Below are 15,530 nucleotides of genomic sequence, written 5' to 3'. Positions count from 1 at the left end.
ATATATATATATATATATATATATATATATATATATATATATCTTTTTAATTGATATTTTTAATAGGAAGCTATACAATATTATATCTGTGCATATATATTACATTAATCAGTACTGAAGCCAAATCTGGAGCTTACCTAACAAAATGACTTACGATAACGGTCCAAAAAAATAGTACACACAAATTTATATGTTATAGAAAAATATTAAATGCAAAATGAACAGAGGAAAAATCAAGAGAAGCAAAAAAAAAATTTATTTAGTTGAAATGGTGACTAAAATACTATTTTAATAAATATATCTGTTAAATAAATCTGTTTTGTTTAAACACACCAAAATACATTCCCTATATTCACTGAGAAATTGGTAAAAATCTTCATTTTTAAAATGGAGTGTACTCAATTTTTTTGTATACTTCTTAGTGCATTTTTTGCAACCAATAATGTGAGATGCATTATAACAGATATAACCGAATAAAAAATGAAAAGATGCATGAAATAATTCATGTAGAGATGCGGGTTTTAAAAAGTTTTTAGCCTTCTTTAAACTTGAAAGCTTTTTAGAATAGTACGTTATATCCCAAAGACCCAAGCCAGTCGATCAAGGGCATGTTTATCTAGCAAAACATTGGAGAAGTAGCGTGGTGGAGAGGAAAAGCACGTTCTGCATGTACAGCCGCTAAGACCGCGTTTGATTAAAAGGTATTATGGAATAGGAACACTTGCTCGCCAAGCGGATGTTTGTTTGCCTTTGTCGTCCGGTGGCCGCTTTTATCTTTTGTGTAATTCTCTGTCTGCTGAAATGTGTTTAAAGAGATGAATTGGGATTGGAGGAGCCGTCCTGACATGATTATGAAGGATTCATCGAGAGCCATCTGCCATCGTTATGAAAGGGGGTGAGGGTGTGGAGAGACAGCGGACCTTCTGTTCAGCAGTCTTCCTACTATCACACAATAGACGAGCCTTTAGCGTGTGGAATTAACACGCTCGCGCATCCAGCTCGCCTTCGCAAGGGACAGTTGTGGGGTCGGGCAGACGCGTTGAAGGTACGAATTCCTTCTCCAAGACGGATGCGGCCAAACGGGCAGCCAACACTGCGATGCTTTCCCAGAGCGAAGTCCAGGTAACAGAAGGACGAGGGTTCTCGCTGAACATATAGTCGACGTCATATTCACACACCAGTTGGAGGAATTTAAGGGAGCAGATGGGTTCTATTGCTCATCAAAACGTCCAGTTGCTCTTCAAAAAGGACGAGGCCGGAAACCAAGCCAGCGTGAGCCTGTTCTGATGGCACATAAGAGATATGCTTGAAAAATCACACCATTGTTTTCTCTCGCTATTTAAATTCATCTTTGGACAACGGCTGACTGCACAGGCCAATATAAACCTGTCACCAATGGGATTTTCAAGTACGATTTTCCATTTTAAAGAAACGGTACACCCAAAAATAAAGATTATCCCATCATTTACTCACCCTCAAGACATCCTAGGTGCACATGCCTGTCTTCTTTTAAACTAGCTTAACAGGTTTTAAACTACTCATTCAAATTGAATTGAAACAACACAATTCTTAAGTTTTTTGGGGGACAACTTAATTGTTTTATGTTCAAACCACTTAAATTTGTAAAAACGACTAAAGTTACCTCAATCGATTTGTGTTGGGACAACATGAGAGAACTGTGTGGAATCCAGAATTGTTTACGGTGTAGAAAAAAACATAACTTTGCTTCATGAATTAATTTATTAACCCACGGGAATTGATTGGATAACTTTTAATACTAGATGGATGGATGTTCTTTTTGGAGTAAAAAAAACCAACTTGGGTACCATTTACTGCCATTGCAAAGTTGGGAATAGAATTTATTCTAAATAGTATGAACGTGCATTAAACAGTTATATTAAGCAGTTTACATGTGTTCGTTGGCTCATTACAAACATGTGGCAAATATACACATTAAGCCAGTGCTCCCCAAACTTTTTATCACTGCAGTCAACGCCCGTCAATGCAGACCGGGGGGGTGGGGAGGGGGCGGTGGTTCATAGGTTGCTAGGCAACCATCAACAATTTTCTCAGTGAATGACAAGCAGACAAAATAATGCTGTCACTCTGATGCAAGTTTTATTTATGAAGAAATTACAAAGCACTGCAGTGTTTGGGTGTTCCGTGTTTGTCTGAGATAATAAGTCTACCGAAAGGTGTTAATTCCATACAAGCTGTAGCTGATTGGTCAGTTCTTGTCACGTGACTCGTGATTCACTAGCGGCATTCATTCAACTGGATTGATCTGGAAGGCGCAAGCATGTCACACCGCTTGTACGCGCAAGCTGCACCTTCATAGGAAATAACGAACTTGCGCAAACTCTAGAAAAGACACGATATGCGAACGGCCCCTAAAAGGCTGCCGTTATTTGCGATCTCCAGCAGTTGATCTTCTTGAACAGACATGCTGGATTCACCTGATTTGTTGACAAATGGGTTTTGGATCCATTCCTTGGCAGTTCGTGGGTCCTTCACTAGGCCTTTTCCCCTTAGCAAATAAACTTTCTAAAGACGCCTGTTTCTTACTCATTTTGCTGCTTGTGGGTTAAATTTGGGCGCTCAAGTGACCGAGATGTAAGCGAGAAAATATATTCATTTTTCAAAATAAAAGACCGTTCAAACTCAGATAAATAAAATGGAAATAATTTATGATTTCTTATGCGGCCCGGTGGTTGAGGACGACTGCGTTAAACTAACATAAGATACAATTAAAAATATCTTTTTTGGATGGGGGTGTGCTGAATAAATTTATAATCTGTATATCCCACATTTTGCCTTCTGACACACTATGAACAGATAAGACTCTATGGTCATGAATGGCTGCCATACTGTACATAGTAAGTAGAATACAAACGTAGAATAAAAAATAAGGGGGGGAATTAAAATTGTTATAATATCATTATGAAACTTTGTGGCCATCAAATGTTTTGTTCCAAATGGTTTGTTTTTCACTGAAAATTTTTAACAAAACAGTGGTGTTCGAGGTTTTCCATGTACTGTACCATGTATATGTACTGTTCCATGTTCTTTTCTATGGTACCTACAGTATAATATGACGCATGTTTTGATTGCTAAAAATCCACACTGATAGACCAGTTGCAAAATATAGATTTTAAACATCAAAACCAAGCTAGCAAGATGGATGTAGAAGCAGATTTACTTACACAATCCTTTAGAAGCATTAGTCCACAATTTTTATAGCAACTTTAGTGAACATATGAGACTCTGTGGTCATGCATGGCTGCCTACTTCACAAAACTGCTTACTCTCCCTTAAAGCCTGTCTCATTATCAAAACAAGAGTCCCACATACATAGTAAGTATAACACAAGGGGAAAAATTAGCATTGTTGTAATCTCATTATGAAACTTTGTGGTCAATCAAATGCTCAAATGCAAAAGTTTGGTCCAACTGGTTTGTTTTTCACCAAGATTTTATACTCACAGGATTTACATAAGAAAAAGGAAACAATGGCATTTAAGGCTTACCATAAAATGAATACATATTATTCATCTATGCCTAGGTATATCCAGATTTCCATTCTATGGCACCTTTGACTGTTGAAAACCCATACTGATCGATCAATCATAAAATATAGATTTTAAACATCATAACCAAACTAGCAAGACGCTGGATATAGAAGCAGATTTACTGACACAATTCTATTGAAGCAATAGACCACAACCTTTATTGCTACTTTAGTCAGTTCTCAACCGAACAGTTTCTTTTTTTACCACAGCGTTTGACTTGCCTGCGAATGCGGTGCACATAAAATCTCACTATAAAAAGATTTATATCGCTCTCTTTAAAGCTGATTTACACTACACATCTTTACACAATTTCTCCTCTAAAAAAGTCAGCGGTGTGCACACAATAGACAGGACGATCATTACCACAGTAAAAGGTAGTCGCGGCAAGTCTTTTCATCCTTGTAGGAGAATTAAATCTCACATGAGTGCGCCTTAAAAATTCAATTGAATCATATATCGTCAAGCAAGCTCTGCGTCCAAAGTGATCATAACTGTGGTGAATTGCAGCCCGTAACCTCGGTCAGAAATCTCAAAGCCATCCGGCCATCTTTTTGACAGCCCGTTAGCAAGATAAACCCGAGGAAAATCAGAAGCAAATACTCCTGAGTGAACCGCTCTCCACCCTGCATTGTTTTAACATAGTGCCGCTTTCATTCCACCTATTATAATCCTGCCATCACTTCACATTACAGGTCAAAGTTATGGTGCTTAATTACATGCCGCCTGCTCCCCGCTTCTAATAACCTGTCATTTGGGGGGAATTTGAATGTCACACCATATTGTGGAGCCGTAATGGCGTCCGGCAGATCCACTGATGGGACGTTTTAGGACAATTATAGCAGATATTCAAATCGCAGGTGGGATATTGAGTGACCCGCAGCATACACAGATTTTCTGTCACTGAAACACACACACACACACTTGACCCTGCGATCCCGCGCACTTGACATTGACAAAATGAACGCCTCCGCCGCCGAAATAGTTTAACTGTAGCCTGATCGCTTTTATTATCCTTCTAATCCAGATATCAGCTATTTCATCAGGCTGGAAGATATGCATGTCATGAATTATTTTGACACGGGGACCTTTTAATTTTCTCCAGCAATATTTCATCCCACCAATCAGCGGCTGAAGTCAGCGGTGGCGCGCGGCCGTGCCGGTGTTAGAGGACAGTGCTCTGCCGACGGCTTCAAATCATCTGGGAGCTGTAATGAGCTATGGACACAATTATTATCATCTCCGGTGCTCACACATTTCATCAGCAGCCCCGAGGGGGGGGCAGATGCAAGATCACACACACATACACACACACTGGGTGCCTAAAATATAACACAAGCTATTCTATGGATAAGGTTACTTTATACTACAGGACTTTATTACTACAGGAGTTTAATTGGCACCTTCTGTTACAGTTTGTGTTTACAGTTATGCACTATGAAAGTCTAAGGAGTGACATTTTTAGTGTAGCAATACAGTGCAGAAATGGCATTTCGTATGTGAAAATGTTATTCATTTCTTGTATAGAGAAATAAATTTTGAATAAGTGCTAAATCTTTAAAGACTGACCTGTTGAGGGTGTTATTCAATCGTCTATGCTTTGAACCCATTTGCAAAAATTATAGAATGATGTTTAATAGTACAATTTGTACAGAAAACTACATTACCCATGATGCTGTACAATTCCACCAATCAGAGAATTACCTTTTCTTTTTTTGCAGCTGTTTCACATACATAAGCCGAAATCGCATACTTCCATACTATATAGTACGCTAAAAACAATATGTGAGTCGAGTAGTATGTCCAAAATCATAGAATTCGACAGTACGCAAGAAGTACCCGGATGAGCTGCTAGAGAATTCATGAATGGGAGTGAAGCGACACCAACTGGAGTGGGTAGGTCACCTGATGACGACAAAATGGAGGATGTAATACGTCCGAGTTTCATTCATACTACTCACATTCATATGTCTGTATAAAACGTACTTTTCTGACGACCGAGTAATGTAATGTGTATTTATGTAATATGTATTTATATAGCGCATTTATTGTGTATGGCCATACACCCAAAGCGCTTCACAATCATGAGGGAGGTCTCTCCACACCACCGCCAGTAGTACATTTAAATTCAAATGCAGTACGTACTGAGTAGTAGGCGGTTTCAGACACAGCCATAGTCTTGTTCCTCTGTCTTTTTGTCTGATTTTTATTTGGGATCCTCCTCATGATTGGTAGGTTTGGTTTATGTACTATAATGCTTAAAGGTCCCATGAAATTAAAATAAAAAAATTTGATGTTAGTTTCAGTCTGTTAGTTTTAAGCACATCTATTAGCTTGTGTGCTCTAAAACAGAAACGATATTGGCATTTAGAAAATATGAAACTGATATAAACATCCAAACCTTGCAGTTTGTCACTTCAGCATAAATGGATCAATGTTTTTTTTTCACATCACTTCAAACTTTTAGTTTGTGAGATCCAGCCTGATCTCAACAGGAATCGAAACAATTTTTTTAAGTTTTGTCAGTTTAGTGGCTAATTCGTTTGGGTTCAGTCATACAAAAAATGTAAAACGGTTGTAAAAAAGAGGCTTGGCACCCAACCCTGCCCCTAAACTTAACCGTCATTGCGAGATACGCAAATCGTACAAAATTGTACGAATGAGATCATACAAATTCATACGAATAAGCCACTAAATTAAAAAGTTACGAATTGCCATGAGATTGTGTTGGTTTAGCATTAAATTTTGACCAATCGAATACTCTCTAGTATCTAACATGCCCCGCCCCCTTGTAGACATTTCTCATTTCCATTTGATGTATTTGAGCTCAATGACTCTCACTGGCAGAGCTATGATAAAAAACAAAATGCTTTTGGCTGTTTTTTAATGTTTGCTTTTTTCTCTTAATTTTTCAATTGAGATTACATTTAATTCCCATTAAGATTTTGTAATGGGAAAAAATTTCATAGACCAGCACTGCTTCAAAATCTATAAAACCAAAGACGTAATAAAAATGAGTACACCAAATCTACAAAAAAATAATAAGAAAGAAAAAAAACTCTTAGAAACCATAACATTTGGTATGCCGGTTATATAAACGTATAAAGTCCTGGCATATAGTTAAAAGTAGTGATAAACCATTTCAAAGTACTCGTGCATTTATTACATCAGTACATATTTAGTACTCCCACATTTAACAACATTTAAAATTAAACAATACAGTATTTATCTTCACCAAAGAACCTTCCCCCATATTCTATAAATAATTTTTATTTTATTTTATTTTATTTACTATTTATAATAATGCACTGTAAAACCCAATAGTTAACTTTCTCACATGAAATGAGTGTAGTTAACTCAAAATTCACTGAAAGTTAATTCTACTCATTTGAAAAGAGTTTTGAACTCAGCGTTGAAGGTAATGAGTAAATTAAATACCTTAATTAACTTAAATGGAGTAAGTTCACAGTACTCATATAGATTCGTTTTTTAACTCAAATGGTTTGTAGCAATCAGTTACCTTAAACGATTTGAGTTACCTTAACTAATTGGGTTTTACAGTACTCAGTTGGTTTAAGTTTTCTTGATTTATTGGGTTTTACTGTGCTCAAATTGCTTCGTTTACTCAAATTGATTAAGTTCACAGTACTCATTAGGATTGGTTTTTGAACTTAAATGGTTTGTTGCAGTTGGTTTCCTCAAATGGTTTGAGTCACCTTAACTTACTGGGTTTTACAGTGTAATTTTAATTATTATTAAATTAATTTATTAAATATAATATATACATAGCTTATATTCTCTTGTAGTGCTAGGCAAAAATTCATCTCATTCAAAATAGAAGTTTGTACTGTGAATATTTATTATGATGATTATATATGAACACACCCACATGGATATATTTCAGAAAAAAATTTATCTATATTTAGATATAAAATATATATGCATATAATACAAATTATATATAAATATAAGTTTTAAAAAAATGTTCATTTTTTATGTACATGTTTTATACAGTTGAAGTCAGAATTATGAAACCCCCTGAATTATTAGCCCCCTTGTTTCCCCAATTAACTAACTTTCCTCAATTTCTGTTCAATGGAGAGAAGATTTATTAACACATTTCTAAACATAATAGTTTTAATAACCCCTCTCTAATAACTGATTCATATTATCTTCGTCATGATGACAGTAAATAATTTTTTACTAGATATGTTTCTAGACACTTCTATACAGCTTAAAGTGACATTTAAAGGCTTAACTAGGTTAATTAGGCAGGTTAGGGTAATTAGGCAAGTTATTGTATAATGATGATTCTGTAGACTATTGAAAAAATATATTTAAAAAAATATTGCTTAAAGGGGCTAATAACTTTGACCTTAAAATGTTTTTTAAACAATTAAAAACTGCTTTTATTCTAGCCGAAATAAAACAAGTTAGACTTTCTCCAAAAAATATTTTCAGACATACTGTGAAAATGTCCTTACTCTGTTAAAAATCATTTGGGAAGTATTTAAAAAAAGAAAAGAAATTCAAGGGGGTTTAATTATTCTGATTTCAACTGTACCTAATAAATGTGTATATAAAACACACACATATCTTGTATCAAAACAAACTTTTATTTTGATGTGATTAATCTTTGCCCAGCACTAATAAATTGTAATATATATTGCAATTGATAGATTATTAATGAAATAATTAAGAAACAAACTGCCCACAAAAACTAGATTTACATCAAGTTTAGACCATTTGTTAAAACTAACCTCATCCATCTATCTCCAGACTTCAGGATACACTGGAAAAGCTGCTTTAATTTCTGGATCTGGAAATCTTTGACCTTCTTGTGTCCAGGTAACGACTCTAGATTTAAAACAAAACATTACAGCGCATTAAACAACAAGAAGCCATTCCATCAGCCTTTGAGGAAAAGAAAAATGTTTCAATTAAATCTCCAGTATCAGCAGCCATGCTGATTACACAGACACACACTCTCTCACATCCTCAAAAAGTTATTTGACATAAATTACGGGTGTCACATCATTTTCCTGCACATAGAATGTAATTTACGGCCGATCCCATTGACTGGGAGCTGAACCTCAAATAAAATCGTCAAACTGCCCGGGCAATAAGATGCACCTTTCTCTCCCATCAGCACACAATCAGCTTGCCGGCCGCAGGCAGATTAACAATGCAAATACTACTCATGATAGTAACGACACATTTATGCACAAATACGGAGCTGTGCTTGATATCTTTGAGCGCCAGGGAGCTTTGGAGGCATTGGCTTTATCTGCTTCCCTCTTCATATAAAATGAACTGCCTGGCGAGAAGAGGGAAGAGATGTAGATGTAATACTCAATAAATTAAAACATGTTTTAGTGGAATTCAACACATCATTGCTATTTGTCTTCAAGGTGAGTTTAAAGGTCTTCGGGGCAGTTTGATTTTCTTTCAGTGACAGTAAAATTAAAAATAGATTCATGAGTATGATGATTATGCATAGTACATGAGGAGTAAACGATTAAGATATTTCAAAGAATGTCTTGGCTTCTTTTTCGAACTTAGTATAGGGCTGCACAATATTGGAAAAATCTAACATTGCGATATTTTTTAATTTTGCGATATACATTGCAATATGAATACAATTTCACTTCGTTTTATCGCTTGTCTTATCATATTGAAGTTCAGTAACTTAATGATGAAATAAAAATAATTCAATAAAATGAATCGTAGTTAATGTTACAAATGGTACAATTTTTTAAACCTGAATGCTTTTAAAGTCATTATACAGTTACGGCATCAAAAACACATGCAAATAACAAATTATAATACAAAAATCAACATTGCTATCGATGCTTAAATGATATATATTGCAGCCCTATCTTAGTAAATCGCATTTATTAACCAAGTTCATTTACAAGGAAATTAAATAATCTGTCATTATGTGTATATTCTTTCTTTAACAAAAAAACTTAAAATATTATAAACAAATTTCTAGAATCCACATTTGTTAATTTAGCCACCTGTACTGTTTTAACACCATAAGTCTACAACATTAAATACCTTAATTTATCTGTATTCACCCAAAATACCTTATTTTTGAGCAAAATATTGATAAATACTGAATAAAATAAAATATTTTATAAATATTTTTATTTTGCAATATTGTGATATGAATACAATTTCACCATATGACTTCATATCTCTATTTGGAAAGAATTTATAATGTTAGAGTGATTGGGATGATTCTGCTGTGGGAATGCATCACCCCAAAATCTAATAAACAATCTATACAATTTTTGGGGCCCCCGACACATTTTTGTTGTTGTCTGTGCTACTTACTGTGCGATTCTGTATTTGCATGTGTTGCTTGTGAGTATTTTCATGCACATTTTTAGTCATAGACCAATTACTATTTGCCTCTCCATAAAATCTAATAAACAATCTATAAACTATTTTGGGTCTCCCGACACATTATTTTAATTAATTTATTTATTTATTTGTGGTCTGTGCTATTTGCAGTGCACTTCAGTATTTGCATGTGTTGTGAACATTTTCATTCATAATAATCTATAAATACAATTAAGAAAAAGATACAATTGAAATAAAGTGTTTTATTGTTTCCCCGAGTCTAACAGTGTTCAAATACAGTAACTGAATGATAAAAATACAAATAATTCAATAAAATAAATCATACTTAAGGTCACAAATGGTACAATTTTTCACACCTGGATGCTTTTAAAGTAAATCACAGGCATCAAAAACACATGCAAATGATAAATTATGATACAAAATCAACATTGCATTCCCTGCGATGTGATTATTGCCATAGATCACATTGCGATATTGATGTGAAATGATATATAGTGCAGTCCTATCTTAGTAAATTGCATTTATTAACCAAGTTCAGTAACAAAGAAATGTAATAATCTGTCATAATGTTTATATTATTCCATTAATAAAAAGAGATATAATACTCTAAACAAATCTCATTTGTGTATTTAGCCAGATGTGCCATGTTTTAACAACATAATTCTACAACATTAAAGGCCTTAATTTATCTGTTCACTCAAACTTTATTTTTGAGCAGTAAGCACAAAATATTGAATATAAACTATATATTCGTCAAACTCATATGTTAAATTTGTTTAAGGTTTTGAAAAATATTTAACTGTTTGTTAATGTTTATTATTTATTTAACTTAATTATTATTGTTTATTAGTGTTTAACAGTTAAAAACCTTTCATGTTTCATGGAACTTCTCTCATAATTTGAAAAATTGATATAGAGAAAACTATCCTATGGCTACCAAAAATTCTATGCAAAAATCAAATGTCTGTATATTTATCTCAATATCACATTTCTATTTACTTGTTCTAACTCACGGGTCTCCAAACTCGATCCTGGAGGGTCGATGTCCTGCACAGTTTAGTTCTAACTTTCTTCAACACACCTCCCTGTTTCTAGTATAAGTTACGTTACCTATAAAAAGCTTGATTAGCTTGTTCAGGTGTGTCTAATCGGGGTTGCAGGACTTTGCAGGACACCGGCCCTCCAGGACCGAGTTTGGACACCTTTGTCTAACTCATACAACTCATAACCTATTTTAATATGAGGTGATACAATGATATATGTCACATTAAACAACATAAGATACTAGCTCAGATATTAGATAATTTTGATGTTACCATGTTGTGAACCACATTTCAGTTTACCTGAAAAACACTTTTTCGATGCACCATCCGTCCGTTGATTCCCTTAGCACCTTTTAGGGTTATTGGTTCAAAAGTATGACAGAAAATCCATCCTTTTCCTGTTCAGAAGGTGTGTGGACGAGTCGACGTGGGTCTCCAGCGGCAGGGGCGGCGGGAGAATTTGTTTTAAATCAATCAGGGTCTCATTGAGTCTTTTGCAAACGGCCCTCACAAAGCTGTCATCAAACACTTAAGCACATGACAAGGCAAAACATGCACTTTGTCCTTAAACGTGATCGTTTAGTTAGGAAGCATCGCTTTACCCACACTGCGTAAAATACATGCGATTCAAAGCCAATCAGCGCCCCCTAGTGTCAGGACTGATATAGTCACTCTAATAAAAGTGTCAGAGATTCACCAGAGGCTTTAAAAGGTCTCACTAGGAACTTCTAGCCTTTGAAAGCCAAAATCTATAGAGTCACATCACACTAAGACAATTACCCTGAGCTAGAGCTGCCATATGAGCACAGTATGGCCACCATATGCGCGTCTTCCAGGCCTGTGGCCCAGTTGAAGTAACTGACCCACTTCACATCACTATTGTGCCATTAGGGTCTTTCAGACAGACGGATGAAGGTGTATGTTGGGTAAGGTACAGTGTGATGATTGATGAGGTTTCCTGCAGCTTTCTCTTTGCATAGGTTTCTAGAGAAGCAAAGCAGTATGACTTTGTCCTGATGTCTCCCTATATGGGCAGCATGCTAATTCGGCTACACTTGTCTTTAAGCATCTACCACTGGACTGGGAACTGGGAATCGCTGGTGTAGAATCAGAGTTGGTTGGAGGCTGGCGTCGCTCACGGCTGTTTACACCCATCATCATGAACAGATTTCTTGCCCTTGACTCTGTTTCTCTTCTGCCGCTGCTGGCTACAGCAGTTCAGCTGGCACAGTGACGCTGGCAGAGGCCCCTGGGCTGGAGGCTGGACCCTCATTTTACTACCCAGCAATCTGGATCTGCTCAGAATCTATATTGCCTGAGCATAGGGACCTTGTCTATGCATGTAACTGCATACACACATGCTAAGATCACATGACAGTAACTCAGTGCATTTAAAGATGGTCAGAATGATCTGCTTAAGTTCAAAGTGAGCATCAAAATGGAGAGGAAACATGATTCAAAAGACCTTATATGGTTGTTGGTGCGGTTCATAAACTACTGATCTACTGGGATTTGTATGCATTACCATCCCTACTCTGTAAAAATGTTACTGTAAAAAATATTTAACCTTGTTAACAGTAAGTTTACTTAATATACATATGTGGAATAACTGTAAATGAACTTTTTCAGAATTTCCTGCATGGCATTTCTATTTTTGTTGTTGTTGACATTACTATGGTTGTTTTAATTTTTTTTTTCTAATCAGTTATTTAAATTAGAGTTCAGTAATTATGATAAATAGTGTTTATTGTATTACTTTAGGGCAGCATGGTTGCGAAGTGGTTAGCACAATTGCCTCACAGGAAGAAGGTCGCTGGTTCGGTTAGTTGGAATTTCTGTGTGGAGTTTGCATGTTCTCCCCGTGTTCATATGGGTTTCCCCCACAATCCCAATACTTGCGCTATAGGAGAATTGGGTAAGCTGAAATTGTCTGTTGTGTATGTGTGTGAATGAGCGTGTACAGATGTTTCCGAGTGATGGGTTGCAGCTGGAAGGGCATCCGCTGCGTAAAATATATGCGGGATAAGCTGGCGGTTCATTCCGCTGTGGTGACCCCAGATTAATAAGGGACTAAGCCAAAAAGAAAATTAATGTATTACTTTAATTTAATGTGTATTACCGTGATAGTGTTTAATGAATGACACTGGATATATATATATATATATATATATATATATATATATATATATATATATATATATATATATATATATACCTACAAAGGTAGGCCTATGTAAATGTTACTTCAAAAACATTGGTGTATAATGCTAAAAAATGAATGAAATATGCTAGTTTACTGTAAAATATTTTATTTTTGGTTCTACCGTATTTTTAACAGCTAAATTCTGGCACCACAGTTTACAGATACATGTTTTTTTATCGTAAATTTAACAGATTTTATTTATAGTTCTGTGGTTTTAAAAATTGTTGATCTCAGAGGTCAGAGGAGAATGGCCAGACTGGTTTGAACCTCTTTTTATACAGTCTATGGTCTATTTCTCAGAAAGACATCTCAGAAAAGCATCTCTGAACACACAACATGTCCTACCTTAGCAGATGAGCTCCAACACTGGAAGAACCACACTGGTGCCAGTGTCTCAGCTACAGGAAACTAATGCAACTATTCAGACAGACTTGCTAAAATTGAAAAACAGGAAAGTGGAAAACTCTGGCCTGATGAGTCTTGATTTCGGCTGTGATGTTTGAATGGTAGAGTCAGAATTGGTGTAAACATCAGGCTTTGAAATAACAGCTCAGGCTAATGGTGGTGTCATGGCATGAGGGATTGTTTTGTTTAATTTTTTTCCACACCATTTACTCACACTCAAATGGTTCTAAACTTCTTTCAATTTCTTTCTTTTGTTGAAGAGAAGAAACTCTAACAGTTTTTGAACAAGTTAAAACTGCAAATGACAGAGTTGTCATTTTTGGGCCGACTATTCCTTTAAGTCTAATGAATCATTGTTTAAATGCCACAATCTACCTGAGTATTGTTGGAGATCATTCTTTGAACACAGTGTCTATCTTGTAAAGGCTACTTTTTAGTGGGAAAAGCATCATTGGTGTTTATCTGTTTACTAAACTAAAATGTCTTTCACAGTCATCACATATCAGTAAAATAGAGCACCTAGAGATTCACAACATGGATGTACAGCTGACAAATAATTAAAGCATTGTGATTCTGTAATGTCAACATGGACCAAAATCTCTGAGAAATGTCTTCAACACCTTGTTGAATCAATGTCACACAGAATTAAGATAATCCTGAAGCCAAAACAACTGAAAATATGTGTTTACTATTCGTTAACAAAACTGTCAGTATAACAAAGCTGTTAATAAAACACATATATGGACCAAGTAGACATTTTAGCTAATAATGTCAATCCCATAATGGACAAATATCAATTGATGAATCACCCTAGCCAACATCTTTTATTTTTGTCATAAATAATGTAATTCAAGTAGTGTAAATGCTATTTTTTTAACAAACTTAGATCAGAGTCAAACTGATTAACTGTCAATTTAAATGGATAGTTCACCCCAAAAAGTGAAACTTACCTTATCATTTACTCTCTTAAACCTTATTGAGTTTCTTTCTTCTGCTGAACACATAAAAAAAGATGTTTTGCAGAATGCTGCTGGTGTAACCCCGCTGATCCTACACCACCTAACCCGATCTTAGCTGGGATCAAAGCGGCGACTTTCCACATGGGAGTCAGTTGCTCTACCAAGGAGGCTAAAGACCATGGCCTCTAGTATCTCTCTAGCACCTTTTTTTAAAGGTCAGAGGAGTGAGGTTTACCAACACAATCTCACGGCATAACTTTTTGATTTAGTGGCTAATTCGTATGAATTCGTACAATCTAATTTGTACAATTTTGTACGATTTGCTCATCCCCCAATGACGGTTGGGTTTAGGGGTGGGGTTAGGTGCCACGTCTCCTATTTAAAAATCGTACAATTTCATACAACTGAACTTGTTTTGAATTTGTATGAATTAGCCGCTAAATAGACAAAACGTATAATACTTATGTTTTTTCGTGAGATTCAGGCTTTTACCTGCACAGCACTTCACTAGCTGGCTTCTGCTACACTCACACCCCAAACCTCACTTCCATCCGGGTCACGGCACCAATGTAACCTGCTGGTCCTACACCACCTAACCCACTCTGACCTAGGATCGAACCAGTGATTTTTCGCATGGGAGTCGGTTGCTCTACCAAGAAGGCTAAAAACCATGGCCTCTAGCATTTGTCACTAGAGCACTTTTTTTTTTTTAGGTCAGAGGAGTGAGGTTTACCTGCACAGCACTTGACTAGCTGGTCTCTGCTACATTCACCACCCTAAACCTCACTCTTATCTGGGTCACAGCACCAATTTAATCCTGCTGGTCCTACACCACCTAACCCACGGTGAGCTGGGATCAAACCAGTGACTTTCCGCATGAGAGTTGGTTGCTGTACCAAGGAGGCTAAAGACCATGACCTCTAGCATCTGTCACTAGAGCACTTTTTTTTGAGGTTAGAGGAGTGAGGTTTACCTGCACAGCACAG

Source organism: Danio aesculapii, chromosome 24, assembly GCF_903798145.1.
Source record: "Danio aesculapii chromosome 24, fDanAes4.1, whole genome shotgun sequence".
Classification (NCBI taxonomy): Eukaryota; Metazoa; Chordata; class Actinopteri; order Cypriniformes; family Danionidae; genus Danio; species Danio aesculapii.
The sequence above is the reverse complement of the archived record's forward strand: the minus strand, read 5'-3'. Positions refer to the sequence as shown.